General features: G+C 44.0%; 1 protein-coding gene across 1 annotated transcript in view; it reads right to left on the bottom strand.

Moving 5' to 3' along the window:
• The window catches only part of ACAN (aggrecan), a 70,233-nt gene extending 57,927 nt beyond the window's left edge, over positions 1 to 12,306 (bottom strand). Inside the window, 1 exon segment of the mRNA XM_030579019.1 lies at positions 12,249 to 12,306. The gene's annotated coding sequence lies outside the window, so the exon portion shown is untranslated.
• Between the last annotated feature and the right edge of the window lie 1,781 nt (positions 12,307 to 14,087).

Here is a 14,087-nt window from a genome sequence, read left to right as displayed (position 1 = left end):
GGCAGATATTGGTGGCATTAATGCTGGTGCCACCAGATACTGTTGGCAATCATCCATTACTCGCTCCCTCTTTTCCCAGTGCTCAAACAAAGCAATCAATTGCCTGTGGAAACCCAGCTGCACAAATGTGCAATAAGCACTGACACCAGTGTGGTCCCTTCAAACTGGCAAGCGGCTCATTTCACAAGGCAGGGAGATCCGTATTGCGAAAGATGCTCTTTCATTCATGTTCAACTAGGCACCAGCATTCACCAAGCAGTTCAGACATCTTGCTAGAGCGGCACCTTGTATAAAAGCATGTGTGAACTTTGCTACTCATGACAAAGGATCCTGCCTCTCCCTGTGTCTGAAAAAGGACTTGTGTCAAAGCATTTGAGTATGTTTCTCTTTAGGGCTGCCTGTGTGTCTATGGTATTTATAAAGGTACACCTTGGTATCTAAGGATCTCACCCGGAGCAGGCGTCTTTGTGTTACATTTGCAGTCTAGTTTCATGGGTCAGCGCACGGTGCCAACTGAGGCCACTAATGTGACCTTCCAAATATAATCTGAGAAGGAGACGCTGACATAGGAAGCACATGCCCCTTTACGCGTAAGCTGGAGCTTTCTCAGATGGGAACTCGTGGCTCAGAAACATCCTGCTTCTCCAGGAAAGGTGTGACTGAATGGCTCATGGATCAGAGATGGGAGACAGCCTTTCACTGCTAAATCAGACATGCCAATCTGGCTCTAGTCTGGGGAATTGTATGCTGCGTAGATGATCAGTTCTGGGAAACAGTCTTCCACTTTTATGCTGCTGGGCCCAGTCAGGTCCAGTTCAACAGTAACTGGATGTCACTACCACACTTAAACTATTTTGTGGTCTACAGTGTGAGAAGGTAGTTGGCCATTTCAGTTCACATCCCAGAAAGCACCATGCTTAACCTTGCTGGTGGCAGTTTTAGCAGAGATGCTAAGGATTAAATAGGCATGAAGAGTGCATTTCCCTTTTCCCTCCAAGGCCAAGACAACATGATTGGTGTTCCAACTGCCTGTGCTGTACCACTACCTGCTCTGTAGGTAAGCACAGGACTTTGGGTCTCTGGAGCACATTTTCCCAGCACTCCAACTGATCTTTAAAGAGAAGTGTGTTGAGAGTTGGGAAGAGTTTCCTGCCTCAGCTGGCCCCAGCATATGGAAATTCACGTTTGTTTGCGGAATTTAGCATCACCAAATTTCTAGCATATACATTTCATACAATCTGTCTCCAGTACAAAGGCAGCAGCAGTCCGAGGCCTCATTCTTTTGTCATATCACAGAATCAGAGATTTGTGCAAAAGACCTACTAAGTCATCCACCTTAGGACTGTGCCTTTCAGAGTACGATCCAGTACGTTGTCCATTTTTGACCAGCTCTATCAATGGGGCTTCCAACTCTTCTCTTGATAGGCTCTTCCAGAGTCCAGCACAAACCACTCTTGGGACATTTTTTTTTATATTCATGCTGATTTATTCCTGTGATCAATGTTGTCTTATGATTCCTAATTACACCTCTGCACACTACTTTATACAATTCTTCTCTCTCTTCTATAGTTACACCCTTCACATACTAGTAGATAGCTCTCCCATACCGTACCCTCTTCTCTCAGCTAAGATGTATGGCGCATATTTAGTTAATTTAGCCTTCCTCATAACTCATCCTTCCATTTGTTTTAATTCCCTTCATTTGGTCCACATCTTCCAGGGAATGGGGTGCCCCAAAGTGACTCTATCTGCCTTAGCAAGTTGCCATGTCACCAGTCACTTCAAGGATATTTTAGCGTTCAGGGCTACCATACATAGAAACGGACTTTAGGGATGAGATTCTCTGTCTCTCTGAGACTGTTCTCCCTCTGAGGCATTCAGCAACCTGGTCAGACTGAGACACTGCTCAGCTGTACCCATTCCATCTTTTTCAATCACTTTTTCCCAACACTAATTCTCCATCCCTGGTTCAGCCTGTTCCTTTCTTTTTTGGGCAGAGGAAGTGAAAGACACTTAACACTGAACATTAAGCAACCACAACAATTGGTCTAACGGAACTCATCCCTACATGATATAAATTAGAGACTGATGACTGATTCAGATAACAACAGCAATAGCTAAAATGCACACAGTACAGGATAAAATAGATCCACGGAGATTTATGGGGATTTTAAAGCATTTAGCAAAATTAATTTCCAATCTGGTCAATAGTGGCCAGGTTTTCAAAGGGATTTAGGCACCTGAAGAGGCAGATAAGGAAGTTGGGCACCCAGACACTTTTGAAAATCCCACTAGGCACCTATCTGCATCTAATGGTGTCTAAACCCATTTGTAAATCTGGCCCCAATCCTTTAAAGTAGCTGCTGGAAAATGGCATAACCTTGCATTGAGGAGTCAAATATAAGAGACATTTGAGCAACTAAAATCACAACTCACCAATCCGCCAGGTTTAAATTAGTAGTATTTAACTAAGCCTGTTGCACTGTCAGCAGAGGTATTTGCCAAAAGAAGTGCATAGTTTATGCCGGAAGAGTAACCAATTGCACTAGCCTGAAGATTCCAGAATAGAAAGTGACAGCAATAAACTGTGTCTAAATTGAAGAGGAAACGATGACAATTGTATTTGGTTATCTTCAGTTCTGGCAATATATACTGTATAGAGGCACCAATAGACCCTAAAGATTCTGCTAAGTTTTGCATATGAGAAAGAAAAGAAACAAATCACAAAGTACTTGAAATTTTGTTTAAAAAATCCTTCATCTTTGGCACCTGTTAGAATTCAAAATATGGCATTGAGACTGCAAAGATCTGATTTCCCAGGAAGAATATAGATAAGATGAGGAACTACACATTGCAAATTCCTTTAGCAGGGAAATAACCAGATCAAAGCCACCAATAAAAGAAACTGATGAATATGAAATTAATGCAGTGAAGCACATGCTCATAACTACTTCAAAATTAGATTTCAAATTGAAACTCAAAGAGGCCAGTTTTAAACCGAACCCGCGATAATTTTTAGGACAAATATTTTGTCAGCTGAAAAATGCAGTTGTGGGTTAAATTCAGCATAACAATTTTGGCTGGAAAAAAAATGAAAAAGCAAAAAATTTTAAAAAAGTCAAAGTTTCATTTTGACATTTTCAAAATGAAACATTTCAACTTTTCATTTTGAAGTGACATTTCATTTAAAAATTCAGCTACATTTATTTAAAAGAACAAACAAAAAAAAGGGGTAAAAACATCCCGAAGCTTATTTATTATTAAAAAAATATTTTGTTTGGCTTGAAACAATTTTTTTCCAGTTTTTCATGTTGGCCATTGAACCAAAAAAGTCAATTAATCACTCAACTCCAGTTTAAACAAACTGAAATTAACCATTTTACATAGGCGGCTTAAAAAAGAGCAAAATTGAGGTGGACCATATCTTACTAAAAGGGGAATGACGGGGGAAGGAAGATTAGAAACATTTTGAGGCAGGGATCTTATCTCCCTGTATGTTTGTACAGTGGTCAACACAATAACACTCGGCCCAATGACATCCTGATTGAGGCATATGGGAGTTACCACTATACTAAAAGGCTATATTTAAGTGAGAAATTATTATGGTTGAGATTTTAAAGGAGACTAAGGGAGTTAGGCACTCAAGCCCCAAAGAAATTAATTTTAATAACTGCTTATTTAAATACATCTCTCTCATCTGGGTACTGGAGAATGTAAATAAAAGGCAAAAGGCACTGGGCTGGATTCTCAGTTACATTAAAGCCCCTTTATACCCCTCTGGTGATTTACATTGCCAGATGGGGTGTACATGAGAAAGAGTTCTGTGCTGAGATGAGAGCTCAGATAACTGACATGATTACTCCAACCAAAGCAAATACAAGTCTTACAGATACAGCCAGAAGAAAGGCAAAAGAAACAAAACTGTTCCTATAACACTATGCACAACCACTGTTCATCCTGACAGCTGAGCAACCATTCTACCTGAGAACAGATGGACAACAGCTGGAAGCATAAATCAGACCACAGCCACAGTCATATGCTGTGGAAAAAGAGGAAACCATCAGGCTATCCCAGATATCTAATCATAGAATCATAGATTATCAGGGTTGGAAGGGACTTCAGGAAGTCATCTAGTCCAACCCCCTGCTCAAAGCAGGACCAATTCCCAGCTAAATCATCCCAGCCAGGGCTTTGTCAAGCCTGACATTACAAACCTCTAAGGAAAGAGATTCCACCACCTCCTAGGTAACCCATTCCAGTTACCTACATGATGATGTTAACTACAAATTAAAAAAAATTACAGGTGCAGATGTGATTGTGCTTGGAATAGGCAAGGGAATAAGAAACTGTACCACAGCCAGCAGAACCATAAAAGGTAGTGCATCCCTGAGGTCACCTCATGCAGAATAATTGCAGGCATTGCCATCACAAGCGCAAGTAGCACTGGGTTGATACCACAACATAATCCACCTGGAGTGAATCTTCTTAGTGGCAGTGTCCTGAGAAAACCATCCGGACACATATGGGGACAGAAATAAACAATCACTGATTCCAACAAGTATTTCAAATCCACCAAGCCTCTTTCTGCTATGTTCTTTCAAAGTTGTAGGTCTTGCCTTAGAGTTTCAGACTGATGAATTAAAATAATTTTAAAGGGGATGGGGGAATGAAGGGTAGGTATCAAATTACTAGTATGGGAATAACTGTGCAAATGAGATGGGGAGCATCTCTTCAGTGAGCTTCTGAGCATACCCAGTGTGAACCAGATATTTCCAGAAGCCTGAGGAGATTGAAACTGAGCTGAGTGCTAGTTAAAGTGGAATGCCTTCTCTCCTGTAGCAAACCAGATGCCCAAGAGCCTTCTAAATGTTACAGGGATCACTTCACTCTCCCAGTGAAATGCAGCTATCTCTGGGGTGGAACACTGCTGTTGTTGAACAGCCACACAACTCATCCATTCAGGATAGGACGAAGAAGACTATGTTCAGTTGAAATGTAAAGAATCGCTTTAGGAAGGCAAAACGTAATTACCCAAGCTGGAATTTGCTGACACAACCGTTAATGTCCCGACTCTTTGGTAAAGTAGCAAGGTCTCTTTAAGGACCCTGAATGGTCAAGACCCCTGTTTTATGTCTCATCTGAGGGATGGAAGGTCCAGCAGCTCAGCCCCATGAGCACTGCGCTGAGGCATTGCATTTAGCGCTGGTTCAGAGAGAAGAGTGCCTCTTACCAAACCATTCACTGTAGCACTCTGGAGTTGCTGTGGGAGGGAGAGCAGAGGTGTCTCCCATCCAAGTACTGATCAGGGCCAACGCTCTTTTCCAGTGGCAATCCGATTCCAAAAGCAGCAATGGAAAAGGACCAGCTGGAAAAGGTCCAAGGTGAAGAAATATCCTGTGACCTCATCTTGTCCCTGCAATATCCCACACAATCACACCATATCTGCAAACATACAGCAAGGGGAATGAAAAGCCTGATAGAAACCATCACTTCCATTGGGGACTCGGCAGCATTGTTATAACTTGTCTGCCTCCCTACTACTTTGGCTCATCCGTGTCACCAGGGACAGTAATGACCCTTCCAGCTGAAGGCAGAGCCAGGCTGCTGCACTGACTTGGCTGTTGAGCTCAAGCCCAGACGATATCCTCCTCTATTGGTCATTTATATATATTTTAGGCATTTCTATGGTGCTGTGACCATAGGTTCTGAGTGCCTTTCGTGACCCTCCAGGATGCATTTAGAATAGATACAGAGTGCAGATAATACTCAGTGGCCTACGTTCTCAGTGCTTGGATGGGAGCCCTTCACTATACATCTGCATTCCAAATACTACACTGCCTCCAGTAAGGATGGTCAAGATAATACTTAGTGCTGCCCTTAGTGTAGGGGACTGGATTAAATGACCTCCTGAAGTCCCTTCCAGTCCTAGGATTCAATGATTATTTGTAGCCCACAAACTATCTGATGACAGGTAGTATTCTTAACTGCAGATCAAGCACTACACAGCCACGGGGTATTAGATACATATCAATTATTATAAAGCAGCAGGGTATTATTTATACAGTAAATGCTACATGAAGCAGCAAGGTATTATGTATAGGGCAAGCAGTATAGAGTGGAATGGTATCATTTACTATACAGCAGTGGTATTATTTACTCACCAAGTATTATACAGGGACAGGGTGACATTGACATGCCAAGTTCTATACTGGGGTAGGGTAATATTTAAACACCAAATACTATACTAGGGAAGGGTATTATTTACGGGCCAGATTCTATGCAGCAGCAGCAGGGTATAATTTCCAATAGAGGGAAAGGATATTATTTCCAAGCTAGTTAGTATAGAACACAAGGGTAATCACTACTATACAGCATCAAGTATTAGCTACAGGCTAAATCCTATAGAGCAGCAGCGTGTTATTGACACACCAAATACTATACAGACCTAGGTATTATTTACAAGCTAACTAACAATGGCAGGTTATCATTTACATGGAAACTATCCTATAATTTCTAGTAACAGAACTACTTAGTTATTGCTGATCTTGAAACAATGTTTCAGATGATGCAACGGTTATTAATTTTGGACCTACTGTGGCTCTGTTACAGTGCTGTAAATCCATTGAAATCAATGGCCCACCGTGTGTAATGACCTGCAGTGGTCAGTATTTCCATGCAGTGAAGAGTTACAGATTACTCCACCTTCTGAACAGAGGCTCCAGGAGCAGATGCTGATGAAGTATAAGGACTCCAGCTGGAGGGGACTCACAGTTCAATTCCACCTGTTTCATAAGGTGCTTGTTCCCGCCAGGTATCTTCTGACTCTTCGCCCTTCTCAGTTTGCTATCTAATCTCACATTGGATGTTTCCCTTTGTTGTCCCCAAGTGCCTTCTCTTGGAGGCTGTTCCATTCTCAAATTAAACTTCTTATCTAATCTAAAGTCCCTCTTAAGTAATTTAAGGCTTTTACTCATTGGGCTGTCTCTCAATCCTCCCTTCCTTCTGTTTTTGCCTACATTATTGAAGACAAAGTCTCTGAGACCTCTGACTGATGCTAACCAATGTCATTCCAGAAGCCATAGGTACATAGGAATTGCCATCTCAGACAGGGCCGGCTCCAGGCCCCAGTGCGCCAAGCGCGTGCTTGGGGTGGCATGCCGCGGGGGGCGCTCTGCCTGTTGCCAGGAGGGCAGCAGGTGGCTCCGGTGGACGTCCCACAGGCGTCCCTGCGGAGGGTCCGCTGGTCCCGCGGCTCCGGTGGAGCATCCGCAGGCACCCCTGCGTGAGGTCCACCGGAGCCACGGGACCGGCGAGCGGCAGAGCGCCCCTTGCGGCGTGCCGCTGTGCTTGGGGCGGCAAAATGGCTAGAGCCGGCCCTGATCTCAGCTCAAACAAATGGCCTGTCTAAGCCAATATCCTGTCTCTGACAGTGGTCAGCATGAAAAGCTTTGGAGTGTAAAGCTCCCATCATGGAAAAATATGAAATAAACTGCTGAGGAGGAAGTTTCTTCCAACACTAGGCAGTTAGTGGTTGGCTTATGCCTTGGAGCATGACGGTTTTATGTTCCATATTTTTTCCTAATGTAAGCTAGTTTATTGGCCATGGTTCAACAGACAGTTTCAACTCTCTCCAGCCTAACGATAGCCCCTCCCTGCCCCACCAAATAGTTTCCTGTCACACACATTTTCTACCTAAAAGACAAGGAGGTTTTCTGTGTCGCCCTTCACTTCATAAATGCACCTTCATTTGTCCCCCTGAACTGCCTCTGCTAACATAAAGTGCCCTTCCACTGGGCTTTCTGTATAAGCACATGAAGCTCTAGGAAAAGGTTCTGTACCGCGTCATTTCTCCCTGACACATATTACTTCAAAGTCCTTGTGAACAACCTTCACTCCAGTATCATTGCCTGGTAACACTATGATAACAGGGACCATCTTATTGTTCTATTTGTACAGCACCTAGCGCAATGGGGCTCTGATCTATAATAATAACACACATAATAACACACACATCTCCCAGGCCCTATAGCACAGACCTCCCTTTCTCAAGACACCTCCTCACCAAAATCCCTTACAACAATAACCGCACCTCCTCATTGTGTAAACCTTCCTGCTAACCAGCTCCAGGGTTAGCAGTGTTGATTATATCTTCTTCACACTGGTTACTTGACCAGCTTTGTTAATCTGGGGGCAAGGAAGGGAGAAAGGGAGGAGCCCACATATAGCTTATCTCCGAATTTTACTCCTCCCCTAAGGTTCCTCTTAGTGCAAGACACCTCACTTTTATCTAGCTTACATCGGAGTCCAGAACGCCGGCCTTAGTGAACTTCCATGCAGTGGTGTCTTGGCTGCTGAAACTAACGTTTGCAAAGCAGAAAGTCCAAATCTAGAGCACACACCACTGCCTCCCACTCCTCTCCACTGTCACCTCTCCCTCTCGAAGTGACATTGCTCTGTCCTCTTCGCTTAGTCATCACCAATTGATTCCCAAACACACACTAGATCCTCCCCTCCCAAGGGTCTCTCTAGTGAAACAGTGAAATGCAGGACCATGGAAAATATGCAAACTCTACTAACAAGTGGCTTCAGCTGAGGACAGCAGGCATGGGTTTGAGAGCCAGCAACACCAAAGGTTTGTTACATGCCCTGACTCTGACTCTCCTCTCCTGTCTTGGGCATGTTACTTCACCTCATTCTACCTCAGATTTACCCATCTGCTAAATGGGGACAATAACATATCCACCTGCCTCATGGAGACTCATGAAGATTAATCAGGTAATGGACTAACTCCATTTCTAATGTAAGTTCATTTAAGCCAACAAGTTCAAGCAGGGATGGGTTTGTAAAGTAGAGGAGGAAACTCTAGCAGCTGGAAAGAAGCTGCCTGCCCGCCTGCCAGTCAACAGCCTGGGGGTTTCCAAGCCAAGGCCCACGGAGGCTTTTGGGCATCATTTGGGATTGAAGCCAAATGTCCTACTGTTCTCACACCCACATACACACCCTGTGCCTTCTCTAGTCTGGACCAGCTTTGAGCAATGAGTGCAAAGGGCAAACTGATCCCGAAGGAGATGGGAGCATCTTACAGGGAAGAAGTGGAAATTTTTATTTAAAAACGAACAAACAAATTAAAAATCCAAGCAAAGCCTCAACGTGAAGAGAATCTAAAAAGCTGGATGGTGACCGTTACAAACGCCTCCCCCACATCTATTCATGAGCCCAACAAAAAGCTTCTTTAGGTTTATACTGTAAGTCCATTGAAAGCAAGGGAGAGGGAGCCACTCACACACACACTCTGCCCTTGTCCATACAGCCGGAGCCCACAGATCAGCTCCGCACACACAGGCTGAGCTGTTCTGCTCTTTCACAAGGAGGCACTGAGTTTTTAAAAGTAAACTCTAAGGTTTCCGTTGTTGCACTGGGCTCAAGCAGTTTTTTATATAACGGTTCCCTCTCTTTCCTTCTTTCTCTCTCTCTCACTCTTTAAATGGCCCTGAATGTTCTGAGCAGCTCTGCAGCAGCTGAGCTCTGGCACTGTATGTGGTCCAGACCCTGCCATGAACACGGCTTTTGTTGTTGCTGCTGCTGGGAAGCTGGCTGTGAACTGCACACACAGGCTGGTTTGTTCAGCACATGGAAATTGGAGTGTGTGGAGGGAGACCAGGCAAGACTGGCATCATCTTGTGGTAGCAGAACACCCTGCTCTAACACTGCAAAGGGAAGGGGGCAGGCGGGGCAGGAGGGCGTAAGGGGGAAAGTTGCCTCATTATGTTTAGAAGGATCCTGTTGATTTTTAAAATGGGATGGTGCAACTGACCAGCTGGCCACAATTCCTGTAGCACACAGCTGAATGCAGACATGCTTAGATCCTCCGTTGGTGTAAATCACAGTAGCTCCAATGAAGTCAATTGAAGCCAATGGAGCTATGCCAATTTACACTGGCTGAGGAGCTGAACCAGAGACAGGAAAGGAAAAATCCATACTTGATCCTAGTTCATAGAGCCGAGAAGCGATCTCTCTCTCTTTCACTCTTTAAATACTATAACAAGTTCCCCCCAGACTTCGGGCTGCTGTGCGAATCCCTGGTTAGATATCAGAGCACTGAACAAGCCATGAATAACTTGGGTTCCCCTGTCACTTAAATATGTATTGATCTTTTCTTACATTGGTTTATTTGGTATTAGCCATTCTCCCCCGCCCCGACACTTTACCTTCACATTCTAATTACATAAGAGTGTAGTAGTGATGAATTCCTATTTATTCTGAAGATGTAAAGCACAGGTGCCTGCTAAATGTTATTTAATGCTCTTTTCAGTTAGTCTCTCTCTCTCATGTTCCCTTTCCCCACTCCCTCACTTTCCTATCTTCTCAGCTTTCTTTCCCCACTGATTGTCCAAGACATTGTGCTGCTGCCAAGTAACTGCTGCTGTAGGTGGAGTTGATTAGAGGAAACGTTAAATAGTAGTTCAGGTGGAACAGATGGAAGTCCCCCCCAAAGGCCATGCATGTTTCTGAGAACAGCCTGTGTATGCAAATCTTCAGACTTCTCCAGCTGCCTGAATCCAGCCTCCAAAGCTAACCTGAGAGGCATGTGAGCAAGCAACACCTTTGCTTCTACAGTATGTCTCCCTCCCCCTCCAGCACTCTGACACCAGCTTGAAATGTCTCAGTGAGGGGAGAAATAACCACTTTGATCTGTCATTCTAGAGACAGAATCAGTCGAGCTAGCTACTTATAACAAGCATGGGAATTTAATGTAAAAAAAAATCATATTATGTGTGGCGTAACTCATCCACAGCAACCAGCAATGCCAAGAAGAGAGGATTAGTTCAGAGCTACCCAAGCTTTCTACTGATCGAAGTTTGCTTCCCCAGATGTTAAAGTTGTAAAAAAGAAACTCCTACCGGAATTAGGGCAGTAGCTTAACTTCCAAATTTGTGTGATGCCATTGGGTGGGTGAAGAGTCTGAAAAATCTACTAAGGTCAGTTCCCAAATGATTGTTTCCTCCCTCAGAACCAAAGTTCTTTACCTGATCTGTAGTCTGAAAAAAACCCGAACAAATAAAAAAACCCAAAGCAGCAAGGAAGGCTCATCAGCCCCCCTTGCTATTGTCCTTTGGGAATTCTTTTTCCTTTTTGCAGACTAAAACCAATAACATTTGGTGAACATTAAAGTTTACAAACTAAAGCTTTCAGTGCTTGGCCAGAAAGCTCAGAAGGAAAGGGTTAAACCAGGGCAGGCTTTCCACAGCACTTGGCAGAAAGCTTTTTATTTGGCATCTGATTTAAATGAAAACTTTTAAAAGCAATTAACTGATTTAAGGAGAAAAATTCTGATGCTGTTTGGGAGAAATGAATACACGAAGCCTGCACTTCCTGCAGACTATTGCTCAGAACATACTCTGTGCATTCATTCAGAAAGAGAGACAGGTCCTTAGAGAGGCTCTTAGCATCTCTGCTGCCTCTTTCACGACAGGTTGTTCAGTTCCAGCTGCCATGACTCTAACATGAGCAGTGTGCATTGTCACACCTTCAGGATCCAGTCCCATTTTATTCCCATCACCGGGATGAACTGATGTACCAGTCATCTCCTATGCAGGGTTCAAGAGTCCTTTAACTAAGTTATTCCCTTTACCCTCTGTAGAACATCATCATCATCATCATCACCATCACCATCACCACCACAAACCCAGGTCAGGACATTTCTAAAGAAATGAAGAAGCAGCAGCTCCTTCCCACATTGCTCATCATTAGTGTGAGAACTGTCCTCGGTGCTTGGCTGCCAGCTGAAATCAGTCTTAAAGAGACATTCAGGGTTTAGGGAGTTGCTGGTAGGGGGGGAACTAATCCCCTCCTCCACTCCCACCTGTTGATCTTGGCAGAGCTTTCTTTAAAACCAGACACTAAGCTTTTTTTTTTTTTTTGCTAAGGGAACCAACAAACTCAATACATAATTGCTGCTTCTGGCTGTAGGTTTGAAATCCAGAAAGTGCTCCTGGCAACCTTGAACAACATTTACGTTCTAGGCAAACTTTTCTCTTGCTGGAGCTGTGCGTGTGTGTGAGTGGAACTTATTAGAGAAGTTTGGAATCGATCTGTTAGCAAATGCCCTCACATCCTCCAACCCCTGCCCACCAGGGAAACAACCAATCCACATATCGGTACCCTGCTTCCTTAGGGCACCGAGGAAAGAAAAAGAAAGGTTAAAAAATACCAAAGCAGAGATGATGGATGAAAGTGCTATACGTTACCTTTAACAGTTCAGTGCAGTGTTTCAAGAATCTAAGTCCCATACACCTGGCAGAGAAGTTAGGTTTTCTCCTTTTTTGTGTTTAATAAGGAAAGAGCTTGCCACTTCTTGCTATTACTGTATGTCTTCTTCACAGCCTCCAGATGGGTTTTCCAGCCTTTTTTTTTTGTCCCCCCAGAAAAAATCAAAATTCCCTATGTGGTATGTCAGGTTCCTTTCAGACAGTGGCAGCAGGAGCAGCAGCACGGTTGAAGAGTACTATGTGTGAGTATGAAAAAAGAGAGACGGTTTGCAACATCAGACCATAGCTGCCACTGGCTGTAAGAGAGACCTTCAGACTCCTCCTGTCAGCCTCCTTAGATACCTCCTGGAATAGCTGGCAGATTACTAAGTGTATTGGATCCTCCTCAAACTCTCAGAGTAAAGGTAGGCAGGCATCCAGGGGAAATAACACATGGAGAGGGGGAAATAGGAGGGCTCTAGGACAGAAAGGAAGCCCAGCCTCTTGGAAAGAGGAAAAAAAGCAGAAAAAGAAAAGAAAAGATGACTTAAAAAAACTGCAAAGGGAGAAAACTAAATGGGGAGGAGAGGATAGGGATTAAATATAGCTCTCCAGTTTGGAACCAGCTAGACTGGGGACCACAAGTTGATAGAAAGGAATAGGTTAGGTAATGAGAAGAGAGAGAAATATGCGGAGTTTATGCTAAATAAAACAAGAGATGACTAATTAAAGAGTGTTCGAGTATGCCTGCAATGCAGTTGATATCACTGCAGTCTGACTGGGAATTAACAGATTTATTCGGAGTAACATAGACTGGGGAGAGCCCGGAACTGGCAGAAAATGTTAAAAAGTTTAGAGCAGTGGTTCTCAATCTTTTCTCATTTGCGGACTCCCAAAAAATTTCAAATGGAGACACGGACTCCTTTGGAAATCTTAGACATAGTCTGCAGACTCCAGGTTGAAAACCACAGTTCTATGGTTACAAAAACCGTCCACAGACCCCTTAGACATAGTTTGCAGACCCCCAGGGGTCTGCGGACCATAGGTTGAGAACCACAGGTTTAGAGCACTCAGGTGTGGCTTTGACTGTGTGACTTAGTGAGGGGAGTGGATGAAAGTAGGAAGAAGAGGGGGACAGGCAGTGGAAGGAAGAATTTAGAGATGGAAAGCTGGTGAGGATTTCCAGCGCTAAGGAACAGAAAGGGCCCCAAAACCTCAGCAACCAATGAGCACTTAAAAGTGATGAGGTAACGAGATACTGTCAACGAAAAAAGCCTGTTTAAAGGCTGGGTGGAATAAAAGATGAGGTGGGAGAAAACGCCAAGCCAGGAAGAGCTTGGAAATGGTGGGGAATGAAGCAATGACCAAAAAACCTCAGCTAGGTTCCAATAAATGAATGCAGCCTTAGTCCTGAGTTAGTCTGATGACATGGGGAAATGCTGAGGGCACAGCGATTTGAAACATTTCACCGGGTGTTCACTCTACTGGCCGTGGGCAAGTTCCAGTAGCAGCAAAGCTGGTCTCTTAACTGCTAGAATACATTTGCTTTTGCAGATTTAAACCTTGGCTGGTAGAAAGACTGGATGGCAGAGGGGATGGCTGGTGGGACATTGCAGAGGATTTCATCTCCAGGTTACCATATCCAATCCAGCGTAGGCCAATAGTGATCAAAAGCTGTTACTCTAGGATGGCTGTGGGGTGGCCTATATGCAAAGAGTAGCTGGATTCAATCTAGTTGATGGGTGTCCACCTGAAAACCTCCCAACCGACACACCTTAGTGGCAGCCTCAACAGAAAAACCAAGGATTGACCTTGCTATGGAGCCTGACCTTTCTCACA

Source organism: Gopherus evgoodei, chromosome 10 (assembly GCF_007399415.2).
Source record: "Gopherus evgoodei ecotype Sinaloan lineage chromosome 10, rGopEvg1_v1.p, whole genome shotgun sequence".
NCBI classification, from domain to species: Eukaryota; Metazoa; Chordata; order Testudines; family Testudinidae; genus Gopherus; species Gopherus evgoodei.
Note: the sequence above shows the minus strand (reverse complement) of the source record. Positions and strands in the feature narration are given on the sequence as shown.